The 24,289-nt window shown below is 41.3% G+C and overlaps 1 protein-coding gene across 2 annotated transcripts in view; it reads left to right on the forward strand.

Annotated features, from left to right (window-relative positions):
• The window catches only part of LOC134540578 (ras association domain-containing protein 10), a 281,320-nt gene that overhangs the window by 227,973 nt on the left and 29,058 nt on the right, over window positions 1-24,289 (forward strand). The gene's annotated exons all lie outside the window — the stretch shown is intronic.

Raw genomic sequence — 24,289 nt, forward strand, 5'->3', positions numbered from 1 at the left:
GCACATACCCCTGTACACTCGGGCAAATAACGCAAGTTCATTGGCTGCCGACTTGTAAGTCGTCTCAGCTGGTCTGTCTGTGATTCGATACATCTTTGGTTAAAGGGTTTATAACAGGTTGAGATTCGTCCAGATGAACAGTAAGCCAATAGCAATATCGCATAAAAGGTATATGTATTTGAATTCGAGCCTATCGCCGAATAAATCCGCGAATTTTTCCGGTCTCTAGTAATGAGACCTCGATTGCCTAACTTCCGCACTCCCAAGGTCGCGGGTTCAATCCCTGCCTACTTTCATATGACGTCACTCCGCTCGCATCACAATACTCACGTACTATTTACGAGAGAGTGGTGTTGATTTTATTCACGCATTAGTGAGTTAATTATTGGGTTCAGCTGCTACGCTAATTACTGGCAAACACGCGCTTCTCTCTGGTAAGTTCATTAATTTGCAAGTGGCTGTTTTTTTTTTCTTTACAGAGAAGGCGATAAAATGCGATGTTTGAAGGTTCAATTATTTATTTTTTCCTCCTCGAATGGCAATTATCTCGTTATGTTAACGATCTCAGCTGTTATAGACGACTTTAGGGTATTATGTTTTGTTGTTTTTATCCTCGCAACATTGTAAGCAGGCAAATTTACACAGCCAAAGCTGTCTCGCCAGCTTATTTAGTTTATTTTTCTGTGTGCGTTGTGTTGCTTCTACCGATAATTGTAGTTAAAAAGTTCGATCATTTTAATAACACTCATAAAATATGTATTAATGATTTATAACAGTAACATGTGTGTTTTCCGTTTTTTTGGACCTGGATATAAATATGCGGCAAGTAGGGCGGTCTCTCGACAAAGGGAGTAAGTAAATGACGATCGCTCTGAAGTTCCAACTGAGCCCTGCTCTAACCTCGGTGTAGAATTAGTTACATCTATTAATGATAAATAGGGGCCGGAAAAAATTCGCGGTTTCGATAGCCTTCAGGATAGACTGCACACTTGAGCAAATAACGCAAGTTCATTGTCTGCCGAATTGTAAGTCGTCTTAGCTGGTTTGTCTGTTTTTCGATACATCTTTGGTTAAAGGGTTTATAACTGGTTGAGATTCGCCCAGAAAACAGTAAGCTAATAGCAAAATAATATAAAAGGTATATGTTTTTGAATTCGAGCCTATCGCGGGATGAATCCGCGAATTTATACGGTCTCTAATGATAAAAAATATATTGTACTTCACTTCTAACGCGCCCACCCATCCGAGCACACATACGGTGCGCAGAGCTTCAGGAAAAACAACAGTGATTTGAAAACTACTCAATACATCCGAGTGGGGCCTGTTTACGAAAAGCTTTTGAAGCATTCGCTGAGGGCCGAAAAGTACGTTTGATTTTGGATGAAGTTTTTAAATTTGTATTTTTAGAAGAGGTAGAATGGCTAAAACGCATGTTTCCAGAGTAATTTTTAGGCATGAAACAACCAGTACAGATTCTTGAAAGCACTTAAGAGACTTGCGTTACACCTTTATCTTCATTTCTCCGCCGTGTGATGTCACGGTCGCCGCTCGATGCACGACGAGAAGACTGCGCGCCAGTCCAGAGGAGACACCGCGCTAGAAGCACCAGCGAGCGTCGCGCTTATCAGAGCGTCGCGCTTATCATCCCGCCTCGCCAGCACAGATATCAGCCGCTGACGAGGCGGGACACTCAAGTGCGTGGTACAAACGCATGCCGGTGAGAGAAATGCGGGTTGATCATCGGGAAGGTGTGAAGGTGGTGGGGTGGAGGAGGGGGAAGGAGGCGAGTGAAGTCGCCGCCGGACAGCGGCATAACGGCACACTTCCGCGCGCGCTGGTTGGCCGGTCCTGTTGGTTCGCGCGGCGAGATTTGTTTTCGACGGGCGACTGCAAACAGTTGTTGGACCCCCCCCCCCCCCCTTTCCCTCCCCGACGACCACCGGCGATCGCTAGAGACCGGAAAAATTCGCCTAAAATTCATATAGTTACACCTCAATTCTGCCTCTGCTATTGGCTCACAACTCACCTGGATGACTCTGGGTCAGTGAGAAACACTCAACCGAAGCTGTGTCGAATCACAGGCCGCTACATTGGGACACCTTCACAAGACAGCAGCCAATGAGAGGGTGACATTTGACCGAGTGTACGTAGAACTATAAAGTTCATCCTAGAGGTCATTGAACCCGCGAATTTTTCCGGTCCCTAGCGATCGGTAAAAAAAAAAAACATCAGCGACTGGATCCATTTTGCGGGTTCGATGACCTCCGTGATAAGACACCCCGCACTGGAAAAATATTGTTTGCAAACTGAACAGAAACATTGCATTTTTTTTTATTTCACACGTTAGTTCGTAGTCGAAATTCTAAAAAATATATATGTATATTTGTTTCAGATATGAAACTTTTAAAAAGCGTGTTCAAACGCAAACGCAAAGAGGTGTCCAAATAAACAAACAAACAAACAAACTTAAATAAAATTTTCAAGATAAGGGCGAACATTTTCCAGGTTATAATTTCTCATCTGTCTGTCCGACCGTCGAATGTTTTCAAGAATTGGCAATTTTTTTTTTTGATAGGCAAACGGAGAATTTTTTTTTCCCCGGCCTTCTGATTGGCTGCAGGGGGGACGCACCACAACGCCGAAATACCACAACGCCGAAATACACTAACGCCGAAAAATGTCATTGCAGGACTTCCACAAAGGTTAGGTTAGGTTAGACTAGGTTAGGTTAGACTAGGTTAGGTTAGACTAGGTTAGGTTAGACTAGGTTAGGTTAGATTAGGTTAGGATAGGCTAGGATAGGCTAGGTTAAGTTAGGCTAGGTTAAGTTAGGTTAGGTTATATTACGCAAGGTTAGGTTAGGTTAGGTTAGGTAAGGTTAGGTTTGATTGTGGTATTTCGGCGTTAATGTACATTTAAGAAACACACACAAATTCATTCAGTTGTTATTTTTGCGTTGTGGTACACAGCAGTTTTCTAGCTGTCGGCGTTGCGGTCAATTTTTGACATTCGGCGTTGCGGTGTTTCGGCGTTGTGGTGACGACCCGGCTGCAGGGTGATGGCTCAGCTGTGTCCGAGCTGACGGCGCAGGCGCGGGGAACTGTGACGTCAGGGGCTGTGCAGGCGTCGTGTCCGGCCAGAGTTGGCGAGCTTGAACTTCCCGAGTCGAACAGCAGCATAGGCGTGCCTACAGGGGGGGCCAGGTGGGCCATGGCCCCCCTTAATGTAATAACTCAGATCGGCAATTTCTCTAATGCGTTCGTTAATATTCGTATATTCCTGGCACTGTGACACTCAAACTGTTTCAGTGTTGCAGCATGCTAATTAACAATATTTTTAAATATTTTATCGTTATGGAAATACAGCCGCCTTAGTTTATTTAAAATATGAGGTCCCTTAAAATGGCCAAGAAAAAAAATATTTTAAGAGGTTTGTTAAAGTTCTGTTGTCTGAATTGCTGTGTTTGCATTCACTAAAAAGAAGTTCATTTCAAGGTAGATCTGGACCAAGCTATTGGAAATTCGAGGGGGAAAAATATGTAAGTACCCTTTAAACATTGTCTATGAAAAAAAAAACATATTTTCAAGATTGTTAAAATTATACGGATATAAATATTAACTAGTAAACATATCTCGTTGATACTGCACAAAAATATAAACAAGTCAATGAGTGAATGCATTTAGACTATTTAACATTCTAAATTCAGCTTCTGATTTAAAAATTTAGCAGGGCCCCCCTAATGGAAATGTGTGGGCACACCTATGGACAGCAACGTCAGCATCTGACGTCGTGGACAGTATTCGCCAAATGGGGAAGCATGATGAGCATAAACAAACCATAAAATTCGCGCGAAAAAAAAAAATTCCTATCATAAGTTTAAATTTTTAAATTTTTTTATTTTTTACTTTTTTCATTTCGTCTTGGTATATTTTTCTGTCATATATCTATATACCATTTTCCCGGTGCAAGTTCCGAAAATAACGCGTTTGCTCCAAATTTATATAAATTTTTTCCCTTAATAAAAAAAAATTATAAAAATTCCTTCAAGTGTCCCGCCCAGTCAGGGCTGTCTGTATCTGTGTCAGCGAGGCGGGATAAGCGCGACGCTCGCTGGTGCTTCTAGGGGTTGTCCATTAATCACGTGATGTTTTTTTGGCAAATTTTTCACCCCCTCCCTCCCCCCTTGTGATTTGTGGTGAGGTTTCAGACAACCGCCCCCCCCCTCCCCCAATAAATCACGTGTATTTTGTGGTGCAAAATATTTTTAAAAATTTCGGAATATTATCTTTAAATATAGGTATAATCTAATTTAATTCTGGAAAATTAAGCACAGTGATAAAAATGTCCAGACACACATTAAGGTTGCAGGTTTATTCTCACTGGCATAAAAATAATAAAGGAAAGGCTTATATGTGATTTACGGCATGTATTCGGCTCCAAAATCACAGTCTTACTGGCGACTGGCAAGCCGAGCCGGGCGGTTCATGTTGCGGCGGGCGGGGATATTGTTGCCTGGCTACCACGCGTCGCTTTTCGGTTTAGTAGAAATCGGGCGGAAAAAAAAAATACACGTGATATCTCTCTACAAACCCCCCCCCCCCCTCCCCCCTTGTGATATTACGTGATTTTTCCCTTCCCCCCCCCCTTTCGAGCCTCACGTGATTAATGGACGATCCCCTAGCGCGGTGTCTAAAGAAACAATTATGCGCCAATTTTCGTAAGAAATACTTAGTACAATCTCTTAAAAACGTATGTTATAAATGAAAAAAAAAAAATTACCATAGCCATGTGTTGTACGAAAAAGAACTTCTTTCTTGTAGTGTCACAAACAATTTTCTAGGGCAACTGGTTTCCCCAAGTAATCTTTGTAGCCGTGTCCACCACGCCACGGGCGCGTGTTGTTTGTTGTTTCCGGCACGGGTTGATGAGGGGTGGAGGGGGGGGGGGGGAAGGAGAGGACAACTTGTCATCATTGGCGGTACTGGGGAGTTTCCCCTCCCCCTGACGGTCCGGAGTACTGGCCAGACGGGCTGCGCTCTACCTGCGGCCCCCCACATCTCACTTCACCACCCGGTCAAGGAGGTATCTCACGGCCGAGCCTCGAGCGAGAGGTCAAGGCTGGACCAGACCACGCGCGGCGAGCCAGGCGGGGTTGTCCCGTTCCCAGCTCCAGGCGCAGTGCGAGCGCGCCTGGTCCTCGTCCGACTAGGGTTACCAGACACTGATAACAAAAAAGGAGGACATTCATCTCGCAAAAGGAGGACATTTCACTAAAAAGGAGGACAATATATATATTTTTTTTAAAAAGCCATGAATTAATTACAATGGAGTACGATATTTTACAATGTTTTGGCATTTAATACAGTTTCAGTATAAAGAATCAAACAAACTACGCATATACAGCATATTAAAAACACGTGCTTCTTGCATGTGCTGCTACCTGTCAAGCTGTCATAGTACTACTTACTAGTCGGGTGACAATGCGGACAGCGCGCGCTTTGCCCAGAGTGTAACTGCAGGAATTATCTCACTTTATAAAAAAGCCGGACATTTTGGAGAATTAAGGAAAATCCGGCCGGACGCAAAAAAAAATACATAAAAAGGAGGACATGTCCTCCTTTTGCCGGACGTCTGGTAACCCTACGTCCGACCCCGTCCAGTTCCCCCCAACACTGTTAACCCTCGCACTACCTCAACCCCCCCCCCCCCCCACATATAGTTTTGTGACGTGATAACGTCTCATAAATAGGGAACGGAAAAATTCGCTGGTTCAATGACCTCCAGGATAGACTCCAATATCCTCTACACACTCGGGGCAAATGCCAACTGTTCATTGGCTGCTGACTTGTGAGTCGTCTCGACCAGGGGCGTAGCCAGGGGGGGGGGGGTTTAGGGGTTCAAACCCCACGCCCCCCTTAGCACCAAATCTTTAATTAATTTCTTATTAATCACTCAAACAAATTTCATATTAAAATTAATAACATTTTTACCATTACAATATTTAAATTTAAGTACCGAAAACTGCTAAAATAGCACTATTTTACACCTGAAAATCCAAAACATTTCCCGGGGGAGGACCCCCGGTCCCCCCCCCCCCCCCCCCCGCTTTAATACGGGGGGGCGCATGCTTCTTAACACCCCCATACACAAATCCTGGCTACGCCACTGGTCTCGACTGGGTGGCCTGTGATTCGACACTTCTATGAGTGAAGGTCTCTAATTGGCACTACGTCGTCCAGATTAACGGTGAACCAATGGCAGAAGCGGCACTAAGGTATAATTATTTGAATTTTAGCATAACACGAAATGAACCCGCGAATTTTTAAAGTCTCTGCTTATTAATAGGGACCGGAAAAATTCGCGGGTTCGGTGACCTCTAGGATGAACTTTATAGTTCTACGTACACTCGGTCAAATGTCACCCACTCTTTGGCTGCTGTCTTGTGAAGGTGTCCCAATGTTAACGGCCTGTGATTCGACACAGCTTCGGTTGAGTGTTTCTCACTGGCCCGGAGTCATCCAGGTGAGTTGTGAGCCGATAGCAGAGGCAGCACTGAGGTGTAACTATATGAATTTTAGGCTGTCGTGAAACGAATCCGCAAATTTTTTTCCGGTCTCTACTTATAAATCGATGAACTCCGGCTGCACGCACGAAAAAAAAAAGCATGACTCATTGTCACGTTCCGCCTGAGCCGAGCGTGCAAGGAACCGGCCAACCACCGTGCGAGAAAATCTTCTATAGTATCAAACATGTTAATGCGGGCTTTTTAAAAACAGCAATTAAAAAAATTGTATTATTTGTCCAATTCGTCATTTCAAATTAACAATTTATTTGACATTGATTTGATTTCAGTTTATTTCTACCTATAACTAATTGTTAGTGATTATATTTAAACAAATATTTTAAATTAAATTTGCAAAAAGTGTAAATAATAATTGAAAATTAAAAAGTATGAAATTTTTCATCAACTTTTTCTTATGACGTTATAACGTAAAATTATCGTCCGTAAACCGACTTTACAGACAACCACCTTTTTTTTTTTCTCCAATACGTAAAAATGTAAAATTACAATTAACCATCTCAAGGTATCCAGAATGCAGCGGGATTTAATTTTGCAAGCAGGAAAATAACTGATAATAATGAAATTATTTGGAGGGAAAAGGAACTAGAGGGCGCAATGCGAGGTATCGTGATCCCACGTGACAGCAGCGTTCGTCAGTCACCGGAGAACTGATGGCGTTAGTGGTTGCATCGTCAACTGTGGACGAGCAACGATCGGTGATAATATTTCTTTTTGCAAAAAAAAAAAATTGGTTGTCTGTAAAGTCGGTTTACGGACGATAGTTTAACGTGACAACGTCATGACAAAACATTGATGAAATGATTGCATACTTTTTATGAATAAAATTGAATCATTTTTATTGAATTATCACTATTTTGTATGGGTACAAAGAAGGAGTGAAATGAAATCTACAATTTAATAGATAAATTTACTTTTATTTGCACTCATTAATTCAAATATGTTTATTACTTTAACGAAGAGATTATTTTAACTATAACTTTTATAGGTACATGTTTGCTATTTAACTTCTTCCAATCTGTGTTATTCTGTTAAGAATAGGACGATGATAGGAAAATTAGGAAACGAATGGGAGTGTTTCAAGTTTAATGTGCCTCGAAAAAGTCAAATCGATGGTTGTTCCAATCGAGTGGAAGAGAGATAGATGCGGCGCAAGCGTACAATGACCGTAACGGGATACAGCGTAACGGGACAATGTGCGTAATGGGACACTTTTTCGTGCGCGTAGCCGGCGTTCATCGATTTATTAGACGTTGTCACGTCAAAAGTAACGAAAGTTGGGTGAGATCCATTCGGAGATGGAAGTTTGAGGAAAAGACCATCGTCAACTAAAAGTTTTATATATATTGACATTTTTATGGACACGTTAACTGCGGCAACTTTTTTTTTTTTGCGAATTACTTCCAAAATCATACATAAAATCTAGTAGTGGAAAATCTCGGTCGAGTTCGTTCCGACCAAAGGGGTAGAAATGGGGAAGGTTTTTTTTTAAAGACAGAAATATTGCTGTAACTCCCATTATATGGAGAATATCACATCCGTTTGAACGTATTATAACTGGTAGGAGTATTACCAAAAATTTTTGCCTGAATACGTTTCTGATACGCCCAACCATAACTGCAAAGGGTTGAAAAAACAAGGATTGGAGGATAACAAAAATTCATAACTCCCTTTGTAGGCACAACATTGAATCCGTACGAATGGTTTACTAATCTTAAAATTTTTATCTTAACCTTTTGCCTAGCAACAATTTTTGATTAGACGTACTATTAATGCAGGGAGTTGAACAAATAAACGGGTAGAATTTTACACTGTTAAAGCCGTTCTGTTTTATTGTAAAACCTTAAATTATTATCTACAACATTCGTCTGAAATAATTTTTTATAAGACCAACCATTACTGCAAGGGGTGGAATAAACAGGGGTTGAATGACAAGAGAATTCGTAACTCCCTTAATTGTGAAATCCGTTAGAACTGTTTGTAAAACTTACAAATATTATTAAAACTTTTGTCTGAAGTAATTTCTGAATCAACCAACCAACCATTACTGCAAGGGGTTAATAAAAAGGGGTTAAAATAAGCAAAAAGGAAATTAATAATTTCCTCAGTAGGCATACCATAAATCCATTCACATTGTTTGTTAATCTCATATTTTTATCTAAAACTTTTGTCTAAAACAATTTTAGATAGTTCAAACCATTACTGCAAGGGGTTGAAAAAACCTGGAGTTAAAATAAGAAAGTAAATTAAACTTCCATACCATGTATGCTGTCGAATTAATGTTTATTTTGGTTTAACTTTTTATATATTTTTGAAAACTTTTGTCTAACGTGAATTTTACGTAACAAACCATTACTGCAACTGTTGGATACAACAAGACTATAAAGACAAAAGTAATTAATTTTTTTAATATTAATCCTATCGAATCCGTTTAATTTATTGTAAACTTCCTAAAATCTAAAAACTTTGGCTGAAAGAATTTTTGATAAACGAACTATTACCGTAAAACATTTGTTGAAATTAAAATTTAAAAAATAAAACTTTTTAGTATAAAATTCGTCGGGATTCATTTTTAGCCATCTAAATATTACTTTAAACCTGTGTCCACAAAAAATTTTTATGCGACCGCGTATTATTGCAAGGGATCAAAAATAGTGCTTGAAGGTCAAAAATAATTGCGTAAATACTTTAGTTGGCGAAATATGAAATTCGTTCAGTCATTCAATGCTGGATGCGTTGAGTTTAAAAAATTCAAAATATTTTCGTTGCATTGGATATGAGAAAATGTTCAATCGAACTTTTTTGAATATTGGCGAACATATAGGATATTATGCAGAATACATTAAGTTCTTAAAATGTTCCAGGAGTTTATAGAAGTTTCCAAAATATTTCCAGAAGTAATAGTTACTTCGAAGTCTACCTACGCCTGTAGGGTGTGCCGAAGGGAATTTTTTTACGGAACTGAAATAAGTACTATTTAAAATTACAGATATTTCGCAATAATACTTGCTTCGGATTCTTGCCCGAGTATTTGTGCTCTGTGTTGACTCAGTTCCTCCAATGGTTAGAGTTATTTGTAAACCGTTCCCTTGATAGCTTTCCAGTATTAGCTGCGCACATTAATGAGCATAATATGACCGAAAAAGGTTCAATGGTTGGATATTCGATGATACAAAGTGTTCATAAAAGAATGTCCCAGTATAACTTATACTGTTTACAACAAATCATTTATGAAATTGAAGGTAAACTAACCTAGTTTTCCTTACAAATGTTCGATATATTCACCTTCAGCTATACGGCACACATCCAACCTAAAGTCCAATTTTTTCCCTCACTTTGGTTAACAAGTCCGGAGTAGTGTAAGTAAAAGACTCTTTAATTTAGTGTCTCAACTCCGGCAAATAATTAAGTATCTGCGGAACGTAGACACGATCTTTTATAAAGCCCCAAAAGAAAAATTTGCATGGTGTTTTGTCAGGTGAACGTGGAGGCCAGCGGAAAAAGAGCTCTTGTCGTCTCGACCATTACGACCAATCCAACGGCCAGGGACTTGGACGTTCAACCACTCTCGTACAATGGGGAGAGGCTCCATCCTGTTGCCAAATAAAGTTTACAGGTTCACCCTCTGCTAATTGGGGTAAGTTAGCAGGTGGCGCTACGAGCGAGAAAACAACAAATCATCACTCGTGCATGCGCTTATCTGAAACTGTTTGAGACACCTCACAACGCTTACAGTTGATACTATTAAAATATATAACTAGGACATTCTTTAATGGACATACTGTATTTTACATCGTTTTAAAAATTTACGCCCTTGTATAAAACATCAAAAATTTTAAATCTATGCTCCAGTGCTCCTATAAAGTTTTTTTTTTTAAATATGCAAAAAATAACCTTAAAAAAATGTGTTGCACAAATTTTACAATCTGTTTCTTGTAGTAACACAGACTGTATCTTAGCTACTGGTTTCCTGAAGAATCATTTGCAGAAAGAGTGTGTAGGATAGTTTCACGGACTGAAAGGGAATTCGGGGTGCATGTTTTTGGAACCGGTAGTAGCGAGAGATTTATTTTTAATTTTTTTCTATTACTTTTTCCTCGCTGCAACACTGTATTGGAAGGATGCGCAATAACGGGCGAGAGAGAGAGAGAGAAAGAGAAAGCGAGAGAGAGAGATAAGGAGAGATCAAAGAGATGAGTAGGGAAGGAAGAGAAAGAGAGAGAGAGAGGAGAGACTTTTTTTTTTTTTTTGCAATCAGTATGCACGTTGCCCTCGTGATCGGAATAGCAAATGCGCAGAAGCGACTCAGGCTACAGCTGGTCTCGCCAAACTGGTAGTGACAGTACTGTGAAAGGAGGGGGGGGGGGGGGGGTAAGTGAGCGAGCCTTTCAGTACTCGCCAAAGATGTGTAACATCTAAACCTAACGGTAACGGAGCAAAATTTTTCTCTTGCTTTTTTTTAAAAATTTCATCATCGTCATAGAGACCGAAAAAATTCGCGGATTCATTTCACGACAGCCTGAAATTCATATAGTTACACCTCAGTGCTGCCTCTGCTATTGGCTCACAACTCACCCGGATGACTCCGGGGTCAGTGAGAAACACTCAACCGAAGCTGTGTCGAAGCACAGGCCGCTACATTGGGACACCTTCACAAGACAGCAGCCAATTAGAGGGTGACATTTGACCGAGTGTACGTAGAACTATAAAGTTCATCCTAGAGGTCATTAAACCCGCGAATTTTTCTGGTCCCTAACTACCGATATAAGCAAATAAAGTGCAAAAAAATGTAGCTTCTTGGCTTGTGGATTGTAGCCGACTTTTCCGTCGAGACCTCGCAGTCGCCAACATCATCGGGGTAGCAGTCGCCTGAAGATGACGACTGCAAAGCCGACCGAAACGTCGTGGGTTCACTGACCTCCAGGATGGACTCCAAAATCCTCTGCACACTCGGACAAACGTCACTTGTTCATTGGCTGCTGACTCGTGAGGCGTCTCAACTGGGCGACTCGTGATTCGATAACGTCTTTCGTCATACTGTCTCTTAATTGGCGCGGAGTCCTCCATTTTAAAGTGGGACTAGGTCCTGCCATCTTGGAATATTTCAACATTCTTGGCCCTATTTCTAATTTTGAACCATTTATCCCGGGTTTTTTTTTTTTGTTGCATATTAAGGCTTCAATCGTATCTCCCAGATCCTCTATACCTAGAGACCGGAAAAATTCGCGGGTTCAATGACCTCCAGGATAGACTCCAATATCCTCTACACACTCGGGCAAATGCCAACTGTTCATTGGCTGCTGACTTGTGAGTCGTCTCGACTGGGTGGCCTGTGATTCGACACTTCTTTGAGTGAGTATCTCTAATTGGCCCTCAGTCCTCCAGATTAACAGTGAACCAATGACAGAAGCAGCACTAAGGTATAATTATTTGAATTTTAGCATAACACTAAATGAACCCGCGAATTTTTCAGGTCTCTATCTATACCTTATTAGTAAAAACAAATCTGTTCAATTAATAGGGCTATCCTTAACGAACCTCTTGTCCCACTCTTAACATTATACGTATGTATTATTTTTATTTTTTGACGTGATAACGTCTTATAAATCGACGAACGCCGTCTGCACGCACGAAAAAATTGTTACTTTCCGCCTGAGCCCTGAGAGTGCAAGAACCGGCCAACCACCGTGCGAGAAAATCTTCTATAATATCAAACAGGTTAAGGCGGCCTTTTTTTAACTAATTGTTCGTGATTATATCCAAACAAATTATTTAAATTAAATTTTCAAAAAAACTGTAAAGAATATTTGAAAATTAAAAAAAGTTATGTAAATTTTCATCAATGTTTTCCTTGTGACGTTAATCCCGTTAAATTATCGTCCGTAAACCGACTTTACAGACAATCCCCCTTTTTTTTTAAAATATAATTTTTGTATCTTAGGTTTGGGATCACCCGGTACAAATTACGACACCGCTCCCCTTCCCCTTGCTCGACCTCGGTTCCGTAACTTAGGAGCGGTTCTAAAGGAGGCACCTCTCGGTCGGCAAACAGAGCAGGATGTGTCATGCCGCGTAAATTAGGCTAAATATATTTAAGCGCCCTTTAAATTCAAGGTTATGTTGCGGAGCCGTCCTGCTCCGCGCTGCTGGCGCGATAACCTGACGCAATAAAACAAATAAACAACAACCTCAAACGGGAAATTCCTGCGGCGATTGAAGAGAAGACGGGGAAAAAGGGGGAAAATAAAGAGAAAGAAAAAAACAACTCGCGGTGAACTCTCCGCGATTATTAATGGTTTGCGAAGAGTCCAGTGGGCCGTTAATGTCTCCGGGAGAATGACCGCTAGAACGACTCGAGAATCATTTTGGACGCGTTCCCTTTCATGCTGTCGGCAACTGAAAAATAAAAATTTTTTTGAGTCTTTTTGACGGGGCCTCAGCAGTAGACCGACAGTCATCTAACTCTAAAAAATCATTTGAGCCACAGTCGTTGGCCCGAGAGTAATTTGACCGAGAAAAAAATCCGAAATTTGATATTTCTAAAATAAAAATAACTCTGGCAACAGGCAGTTAGTTGACCGGAGGGATCCTGACACAACTTAGAAAGTCAAAACTTAGAACATTCATAACAGTGAATTATTGAAAAAAATTCTCATAACTTAGTACTGTCATAAGTTAGAACGACAATAACTCAAAACCACAAAACTTAGAAACGTCATAACATAGACAGTCACAACCTAGAATCACATAATTTAGAATGTCAAAACTTAGAAACACACAACGCGGGATCACTCAACGCTGAATCACAAAACTTAGAAACGTAATAACTTATAAATGTCGTGACTTAGAAACGTAATGACTTAGAAAATTCTATCCATTGTTTTTTTTCCTTCTAAATTGCGTGTTTCTAAGTTATGAAAGCACTCTTTAGACGGACAGTCGTCCCTCCGACATTTAGGTCTACTGACTGTCTGTCTACCGCCTGCCACCCTTCTCGACAGCCAGCAAGGTCAACAGTAGGGACCCGGTATTTCCGCGGAGTCATTTGAGGCCAGTCTAAAATCCACATTTCTACGTATATTTTATCCATATCTGCTTGCCTAGTGACAGATTCCTTACTGCAGAACCTCCCCGTCGTTTGAACAGGTCGATGTGACTCTGTGATTCTACTGGTTAGTGGAACAGTCAACTCCCACTGACATAGTAGTAGTTGACTGCTCCACTCACGTAGAGGGGCGTGTCCAAACAATTGTGATCCAATCATCTAACCAATAGGAGGTGTAAAATTGTGCAATTTACATTGCGGCCTAAAGAATCCAGGAAATTTTCGAGTGTCTATAGTCATAAGTAGAGACCCGGAAAAATTCGCGGGTTCATTTCGTGTTATGCTAAAATTCAAATAATTATACCTTAGTGCTGCTTCTGTCATTGGTTCACTGTTAATCTGGAGGACTGAGGGCCAATTAGAGACCCTCACTCATAGAAGTGTCGAATCACAGGCCGCCCAGTCGAGACGACTCACAAGTCAGCAGCCAATGAACCGTTGGCATTTGCCCGAGTGTGTAGAGGATATAGGAGTCTATCCTGGAGGTAATCGAACCCGCGAATTTTTCCGGTCTCTATCTATAGTCATAAGAGACTGTAAAGACACGGCCCCACAGACTGGCGGACGGAAAAGGCAAAAATCGGTAGGGACTAGAAATATTAGTAGGGACCGGAAAAATTAGCGGGTTCAATGACCTCTAGGATGAACTTTATAGTTCTACGTACACTGGTCAAATGTCACCCTCTCATTGGCTGCTGTCTTGTGAAGGTGTCCCAACGTAGCGTCCTGTGATTCGACACAGCTTCGGTTGAGTGTTTCTCACTGGCCCGGAGTCATCCAGGTGAGTTGTGAGCCAATAGCAGAGGCAGCACTGAGAAATAACTGTTTGAATTCCAGGCTGTCGTGAAATGAACCCGCAAATTTTTCCGGTCTCTAAATATTAGTTTTTTTTTTAAATCTCTTGAACAAAGTTTCACTCCTAGGATGGATCACCTGGCGATTGGCCGATGACTTGTGAAATGTATCTTCCCAGGTTGCTCGTGATTCGATGCTTCTTTGGTCCGGAGTTTCTCACTGGCCAGACAAACTGTAAGCCAATAGAAACGAAGCAGCTCAAAAGTTTACGTACTTTGAATCATAGCATATCGCGAAAAGAATCTGCAAAAATTGTCCATACTCTAGATATCAGCCACTGCCTACGGCAAAGGCATATCTAGAGGGAGGAGGGGAAAGCAGTGGAAAAAAAATAAAACAGAAAAATCTATAAACAACACATTTCTAAAAAAAATTAATAACCAATTGGTAGAGACCGGAAAAATTCGCGATTTCATTTCGCGATATGTTGGAATTCAAATAGTTATACCTCAGTTCTGCCTCTGCTATTGGCTCACAACTCACCTGGATGACTCTGGGCCAATGAGAAAAACTCAACTAAAGCAGCATCAAATCACAGGCTGCTACGTTGGGACGTCTCATAAGACAGCAGCCAGTGAGTGGGTGACATTTGACCGAGTGTACGTATAACTATGGAGTTCATCCTACAGGGCATTGAACCCGCGAATTTTTCCGGTCCCTACCAATTGGTTGTCATTTAAAAATCAGGAAAAATCAGAGAGAGACTCTCAATCAAAGAAGCATGGAATCACGAGTCACCCAGTTGAGACGTCTCACAAGTCAGCAGCCAGTATAAAGAGGCGACTTTTCCCCTAGTTCATAACATTAACCATTAAAAAAAAAATCCGTAATATGTTTGCGAGATTTTTGCTCGTGCAACAGACCATACCAGACCCAGACCTAATGCACGGTAGCGGTCTATTTGGTCGTCTGACCGTGGGTCAGTGAATAGTAGTCGTGTTGTCGCCGTGAGGGTGGACACAGGTTTGCAGCGCATCCTGATGTGGCACACTTTTTCCAGAACAAGCGACTGACTGACTGACAGGCATGAGCTGAGTCCACGTGCTGGTTGTGCTAGCCGAGGAGTTGGAGGACTTCTGCTGCTCCTCAAAGGTAGAAGCGCGAAAACGTGGCCCGCCTAGTCAGAGGTGTTATCTGTGCTGGCGAGGCGGGATGATAAGCGCGACGCTCGCTGGTGCTTCTAGCGCGGTGTCTCCTCTGGACTGGCGCGCGGTCTTCTCGTCGTGCATCGAGCGGCGACCGTGACATCACGTGGCGGAGAAGTGAAGATAAAGGTGTAATGCAAGTCTCTTAAGTGCTTTCAAGAATCTGTACTGGTTGTTATACGCCTTAAAAATTACTCTCAAACACACGTTTTAGCCATTTTAACTCTTCTAAAAATACAGTTCAAAAACTGAAATCAAAAGTACTTTTCAACCCTCAGCGAACTCTTAAATGCTTTTCGTAAACAGACCCCACTCGGATATCTTGAGTAGTTTTGAAATCGCGTTGTTTTCCCTGAAGCTAAGCACACTGTATGTGTGCCCGGGTAGGCGGAGCCCTTAATAGCTAGGGCCAGGCATTTTTTTCTCGCGAAAATCGTCTATTAGACTGCAAAAAAAAAGTATACCCCCACCAGCGGTTACTTCCTTGTGATTGGCTGCCGTCTGCGAGAGAAGCCGTTGCCTTGTCTGACCGAGCCACTCAGGACGCGTTTGCTTCCACACTGAGTTAATGTGATTGGTGTTGTAACAATCGATATGTTCCTGAAAGAAACACGGCCAATCACGAAGCACAGACGATGCTACAATGATTTAACTTTCATCTCGTCTCGGAATCTTTTCGCGAAATATGCACGCCCTGCCTATGCCATGTCGACTAAAAAAAAAATATTTGGCACAGAAGATTTATTGGAAGTGGTTTCGAAATAATTGTAATTGCAAGATTGGCGAGGCCTTATCCCTCTTGACAGTGAAACCAGTGGCAGAAGCAGCGCTGCGGTATAATTATTCGAATTTTCAGTATGTTGGGAAATGAAACCGCGAATTTTTGAAGTGCAAACTTATTTAGCCGCGTTGAGCGATTTTTGGTAGGGGCAAAACTTATGGTTTCGCGTCACCGACATGCTAGTGACGTGTTGCGCCAGACTGGCGACGCGCACCGGCCTGTGTACATGTATACGCATACACATAGGCGTGCGCACGGTAGGTGCCACAGGTGCCCTGGCACCACCATTAGGGTTAACGTTATTTTATTTTTTACAAGCAGAAATAATGCATACTTACAAAAATCCGTATTATTTCCAAAAAAAAAAAATATATTTTCCAGTCGTGTCGAGTTACAGATATGTGCTCATAACACTATCAGTATATCAATTATCAATCGAACCAACTATACACACGGAAACAAGCCAGGTGCAATAATTACTTGTGTTGTACACGCGGGCCGCGGCTACGAAACTTCTGAAAAGTAAATACTTCTCCTAGTTCTCCTCGAATTACATAGAATGCGCACTCGGTGTCCACTGTTCACTCCACTCGGCAGGCGCATGGAATAATAGCCGCCGTCCGCCAGGGTTTATTTAAAAAAAGATAGAGAGTTTAGTTAGTTAAAAGGATAGACTTACTCGATGACTTATATGCAGTAGCCGACAAAATATTTTTGTTGTATTCCAAAAGTTAAAACTTTTGCCCACTCTTATTTGTGTATTTTTAATATTTTAATATTTTACATATTTAAGATATGTTAAAAAAACTCCCTTGATTTGTTGATTTTAAAACTTAACATTTGAGGATGTTTTTTCTAGCATTTATGGCGTCTACAGAAAACATGTAAGTACGGTTTTTCAAAGCCACCAGCATGAATTCCGTGCAAACAATTTGTGCAATTTACTTTATGGCTCAACAAAGCTTAAAACTGTAAATATTTTAGTAGTTTTCCTGGTGATTATAACGTTCAAAGCCCTAATTTGTCATAAAAAATGTTAATATTTTTACATCTGTGTATTTAATGTTTTTGTTCGGAAACACCTTAAATAGCACCATTTTGCGCTTTCAAATCCAAATTTTTCCTTAGGCTCGGGGTCCGTGAATGACAGGTCTGTTCTGTAATCTGGCACCACCAATACTGAAGTTCTGCGCACGCCTATGCGCATACATACACTAATATATTGTATATACTCGACTGCATCATGTGCGTGTTGGACTCTTTTTTGGATGGGTAAAATCTTGTGAGTTCGCATCACCGACATGCTGTAGTAGCAGTAAGTGAAGTTAATTTGACCACGTGAATACATTACCTAGGTCTGACATCACTGGTAAGTCATAGCTAGGTAATTAATTTTTACATACCACTGACATCTGCTGTGACTAAAAAATGATGTAAGGATAAATTATATTATGCTGACATCGTACTGATATAATACCGAAATCATTTTCTTACGTACATTTGACGTAGAAATGATGTCATATTACACATTTAAAAACAAAGTGTTAAGTTTTCACTATTGTTGACAGTCCCCATGACTGGCTATTTTTTATTTTCCGGTGTCTATTCGTTGTGTAAAAGTTTTTGGTCGCGTACCGATATTGTAAAAACCGACGATTACAAAAAAAAAATCCGCCCGCGAAGGAATGAACGAACAAATAAACAGTTGATCTCGTCCAGTTGAGAGAAACTGTGTCGGGAGCGAACAAAGAAGTGAAGGTGGAGAAATAAAAATGGAAAGGGGTGAAAGGGAGGAAGAAGAGGGGAAGAGGGAGGTCAGAGAGGAGGAAAAACAGCGGGGAGCCATGTGGGAGTTTTTACGACGCCCGACGAAATGAGTTTTCGCTCGCCTGTCGACTTCTGGATGTTGATACCTTGCTTGAGGTAGGTCAGGAGTCGGCACTCTCCCCCCCCCCCACCTTCCCCCTTTACACCCACCGACAGCTAACCCTCTTCCTTAAGGGGGTGCCTCCCATTTCAGTGGACAAGATTTTATACTTATAGTAATTACAGATAAACTTGTAGACTTTTTCAATTGTTTAACTTTCACGAAATGAAAAAAATATATATACAGCGCATACTTTTTTGCATAATTAGCTGGAAAAGTTACATTTTTAACATTTTTGGGTTGTACAAATAAGGAGAATTTAATTTATTGCAGAACTGAAACTTTTTAGGTTTAACTGCAATGCCACTGGCTACTTCAAGAAATGGTTTGAATTTCTTTCAGAAAATATTAATTAATTTTACCTGGCATTTCAGAATTCTCAAATTTGTCACTATTTTGACAGCCAAGAAACATGAAATGAATTTTTGTGATAGAAATGTAAACCATATAATGAAGTAGCCAGTGGAATTGCAGTTAAACCTAAAAAGTTTCAGTTCTGCAATAAATTTAATTCTCCTTATTTATACAACTCAAAAACGTTAAAAATGTTACTTTGGCAGCTAATTATGCAAAAAGTATGTGCTATATATATTTATATATTTCATTTTGTGAAAGTTAAACAATTGAAAAAGTCTAAAAGTTGATCAGTGATTAATATAAATATAAAATCATGACCTGAAATGGGAGGCACCCCCTTAACGGCAACTTAGCAAGGAGGAGGGATTTTTCAAATAAGAATAGAACGGTTTTTTTTATTTTAAGCTAACTAGAGCCCGTATTTCAAGAGACAAAACTTGTGCTTCTAGGTGTTGAATAATGCTACGCCTATACCCTAACGTTATTCATAGAACACGATAAGACACTGTCAGTCCCCTTTTTTTTATTTTTTTATTAGTGAACGAATTTGGTTTCTTATACGTGATCTATTTCCCAAAATCCGCGCATGCGCATAGCAACCCCCCCCCCCCCCCCCTCGAGTAATAATTAGGGACCGGAAAAATTAGCGGTTTCATTTCGCGATGTGCTAGAATCCAAATATGTTTAACATTTTTGCTGCCTCAGTGATTGGACCACAGGTTGTCTGAAGGAATCAGAGCCAATGAATAATCCTCAACGAAAGAAGTATCGAATCAAAAGGCCATTCTAGTTAAATAGTTGTCACGAGTCAGTAGCCAATGAGCAGATGTAATTTGTTCGAGTGCATAGATGTTCGCGAATTTTTTCCGGTCCCTAGTAATAATTTATAGAAACAGGCAAATAAGTTTTATCAATCGTTTCATACAAAAAAAAGAACAGATTTGCAAAATAAGAGAACTATTAGGTGTTATTAGGTCCAGATGGCTAACCCGCGTCTGGCGCCATTAGCTCGTATATATTAACTTTCTTGAACATCGGGCGACGTATCAATAGGGCCATGAAAATTTCGCTAAAAGATCCCGAGAGTAGCTGGAAGTTAAAACACTGTAGCATCGTCTGTGTTTCGTGATTGGGTGAGTTACTTTGAGGTGCATGTCGATTGTTACAACAACCAATCACACTAATTCAGTGTGGAAGCAAACTCGTCCTTAGTGGCTCGTGCAAACAAGGCAACGACTTCTCTCGCAGACGGCCGCCAATCACAAGGAAGAAACCGCTGGTGTGGATATACCTTGTTGCAGTCTAGTAGGCGTTAAGATTTTTTCGCGAAAATTTCCTGCCCTTACGTATCAAGCGTGTTGGTGTGCCATATGAAACATGAGTGTGAGTGTGAACCCAGTTTGCCTGGGTCCCCCGAGAACCAACCTGCTGATTGGCTCCCGAGGGACCTTTGCAGTTTGATACGGAGTGTACCTGACCTTGCGGTCGTACCTCCTGCCTGAAGATGAAACATCATGACAGCGAAACTATATATTTATATGTTGTGGCCAACTCCCCTTATGCCGTATGTAGTTGTACACGCCCGCACCCACCACGCCAGTCCCGTGTACGCGCCACAAACAACATCCTGAGTTTGTAATGGATTTAAGCTTAAAAGACGCGCATAGACTGACTTAACTGTTGGCAAGTGCGCAAAAAGCTGTACTAGCATACTCAACTAAATTTAACGACAATTCCGGAAACTCTACAGTGATAGGCATAATAATGAGTTAAAAAAAACCAAAGATCCTGAAACGTAATTACTTTCCAAACAATGTATAGTCATACCAAAAAAAAAAAGGAATGGGCCTTATAAAGTAAACTCTAGGTGGCATTTTAAATTGCTATAATTGCATTGACAGACTAACGACATTTAGTTACAGACAAAAATTACAGAAAAATAAATTCTAAACCAAAGTCCCATAAGTCTCTTACGGAGGAGGAGGGGGGATAAAATTTATGACGTTCTTCAGGCCTTAAATTCCACAACGCTAAATCCAGTCGCCGCACTATGTTTTAAAAAACACATCTTCTTTAAACCAGGCTTCGTACAAGCGGGGAAAATAAAGTACTAAAATCCAGTCGTGTCACTTACTTGGTGCTGAAGCATACCTTCGATGCAGTAGACTATCGGGGCCGGGCATAACCCCACTCACTATTGCGCTACTAGCAGCGCGATGCTTCTGTGGCTTGTCCACTTGCCCCACACCGTCGCGCGCTCGTGTAACACCGCGTTTTATGCTTCGCGAAACTAGCCATGGCATTACCGTCACTAAAATTGAAGTAGTGATAGCAAACAACTACCATCCAAATCGACGAGCGGTGCGAAATTCAATTTTTCTTAAAATCCATTTAAATAACATTGAGTGCAGAAAACCTAAGCAATTTTCGATGATTACAGACTATTGCTGTTAACTCTCGTTCACGTAAGGAACTAAAGGGCAGGTCCCCCATGGCTGGGATACGAGTTCGCACGGGCTAACACTGCATACTTCACGAACAGTGCCGAAAAACACGGTCCGTCGCGACCCGCGGTCAAACACACAGTCCTCGCCATCAGCTGGGAGCCGAATCACACTCGTCACGTCATCTGACGTCACACCCCCTCCTCTCTACCACCCCTCACTCCGCTAGATAGTCCTCGTTAATTCTCGTAAGTACCGTTACACAGTAAGAATAATTAACGTAAAATAAACAAAGTATAATAAAATATTACAATGAATAAATATTACAATACACCACTAAATAATATAAGTACACATTCTGATACCAATGAAAAATATTTTTAAGTTTAAAGTTTGCACACTACTGCATCTATATGATGGCGGCCAAGTTTATTAAAAAAAAAGCTAGAAGCGCTTATAAAAACGTATTTAATAATTAATATACACATAATACTGAAACAGTGTAGTAAAAAAAATTAATCAACTTGGAATAAACTCTATACAATATAAAAATAATTAAATCCAGGAAGACTGAGGCCGCTCAAGTGGCCTCAATGTATATAAAACGAACTGTAATGCTACCCCCACCCTACACTTACAGGGCACACGTGCGGGAGGGGACCGTGAGAATGCCGGCCGTAGGTCGGAACAATCTGGTGGGGATGAACACGTGAGCGGCACAGACGCCCCATTAGCCACCCGCCGGGCACACGCACACGGTGCGCAGAGCTTCAGGAAAAACAACGCGATTTCAAAACTACTCGAGACATCCGAGTGGGGTCTACTTACGAAAAGAATTTAAGAATTCGCTGAGGGCCGAAAAGTACTTTTGATTTAGGATTAAGTTTTTAAACCGTATTTTTAGAAGAGTTGAAATGGCTAAAACGCATGTTTACAGAGTATTTTTTTAAGCCTGAAACACCCGGTACAGATTCTTGAAAGCACTCAAGGGACTTGCATTACACCTTTATCTTCATTTCTCCGCCGTGTGATGTCACGGTCGCCGCTCGATGCACGACGAGAAGACTGCGCGCCAGTCCAGAGGAGACACCGCGCTAGAAGCACCAGCGAGCGTCGCGCTTATCATCCCGCCTCGTTAGCACAGATAAGCCCCTCTGACGAGGCGGGCCGCTTTAAGACTGCTTGCGGAGGGGGTGTGTTCTGGTTTTTACACTCGCCCGACTAGTGGTGCATCAACTAGTCGCCTCTCGTCTGGAATGGGTAGGGCCATGCATATTTCGCGAAAAGATTATTGAGACTAGCTGGAAGTTAATACACTGTAGCATCATCTGCGTTTTGTGATTGGATGAGTTTATTTCTCAGGTACATGTCGATTGTCATCACACCAATCGCAGTAATGTGAGTGGCTTGGTCGAATATGACAGCGACTTCTCTCGCAGACTGCAACCAGTCACAAGAAATAAACCGCTGTTGCGGGTATGCCTTATTGCAGTCTAATAGTTGATCAGATTTATTCGTACAGACCTGAAAAATTCGCGGGTTCATTTCGTGTTATGCTAAAATTCAAAAAAAAAAAAATCCACCTTAGTTAGTGCCGCTTCTGTCATTGGTTCACTGTTGATCTGGAGGACTGAGGGCCAATTAGAGATACCCTCGCTCATAGAACTGTCGAATCACAGGCCACCCAGTCGAGACAACTCACAAGTCAGCAGCCAATGAACAGTTGGCATTTGCCCGAGTGTGTAGAGGATGTTGTAGTCTATCGTGGAGGTCATCGAAACCGGAAATTTTTCCGGTCTATATTTATTCGCGAAGAATGCCTGCCCCTATGGGAATGGGCCTTGCAATCTCGGCCTAGCTCGCGGTCGGGTTTTATCGGATTCGCAAAAAAAAGAAGAAAATAAAACTGATTCCCGGACCGCTGGAGCCGCGGTAGATGCGGCGCGCAACAACTAGTTCTCTCCTCAACCCGACACTGACCGCCGAGCCGCAGACGAAACAAACAAAAAAAAGCAGCACACTCTGGTTAAGCCGGGTTCACACGAGCACGTCCGATCTCGCACCCTTCCCCGCTCACAGCTCATTTCGTGACGAATTCTGAAACTCGAATAATTAATACTTAGGAGCCGGAAAATTTCGCGGATTCGATTGCCTTCAAGATAGACTGCACACTTGGACAAATAAATAGAGACTGGAAAAATTCGCGACTTAAATGACCTTCAGGATAGACTCCACGATCCTCCCCCTACTTGGGCAAACGGCGCCTGTTCACTGGACGCTGCATTTTGAGGCGTCTCAAGTGGGTAACTAGTGGTTGGGTACTTCTTTGATTGATGGTCTCTAATTGGCCGAGATACCTACCTAGTAACAGTGAACCAATGGCAGAAGCAGCGCAACGGTATAATTATTTGAATTTTAGCGTATCACAAAATCAATCCGCGAATTATTCCGGTCTCTACAAATAAAGCAAGTTCATTGGCTGCCGACTTGTAAGTCGTCTCAGCTGGTGTGTCTGTGATTCGATACAATTTTGGTTAAAGGGTTTATAACTGGTTGAGATTCGCCCAGATGAACAGTAAGCCAATTGCAAAAATCACATAAAAGATATACGTATTTGAATTCGAGCCTATCGCCGAATGAATCCGCGAAATTTTTCCGGTCTCTAACTATAACGCTTACAATGGACCCGTTATATATACAAAAACTTGTACAAACATTTAAATATGGTTATACTATGAATTTTATCTAAAATCACATAACAAAAATACCCGAAACAGTTCACGTCTAGATGACTTGTAATTAATTTTAAAAACTGGCGTTTAGCTATAAAGTTTAAATATAATTATGAACAAGTTTATAAATAAATAAAAAAAATCAAATATCGATTATCAATTATATGAATCACCATAATTGTGTAGTCAATTGTAACATAACCTATTATTACTGCACTCGCCGACAGTGTAGCGGAACAATCTGCGTAACGGGACACTTTTTCGTGCGTGCAGCTGGCGATCATCGATTTATTAGACGTCACGTCAATAATGTAACAAATATCTGCAGATTTTCAGTGTCCAGTGTATCCGTTCCGACGAATC

This window comes from Bacillus rossius, chromosome 17 (assembly GCF_032445375.1).
Source record: "Bacillus rossius redtenbacheri isolate Brsri chromosome 17, Brsri_v3, whole genome shotgun sequence".
NCBI classification, from domain to species: Eukaryota; Metazoa; Arthropoda; class Insecta; order Phasmatodea; family Bacillidae; genus Bacillus; species Bacillus rossius.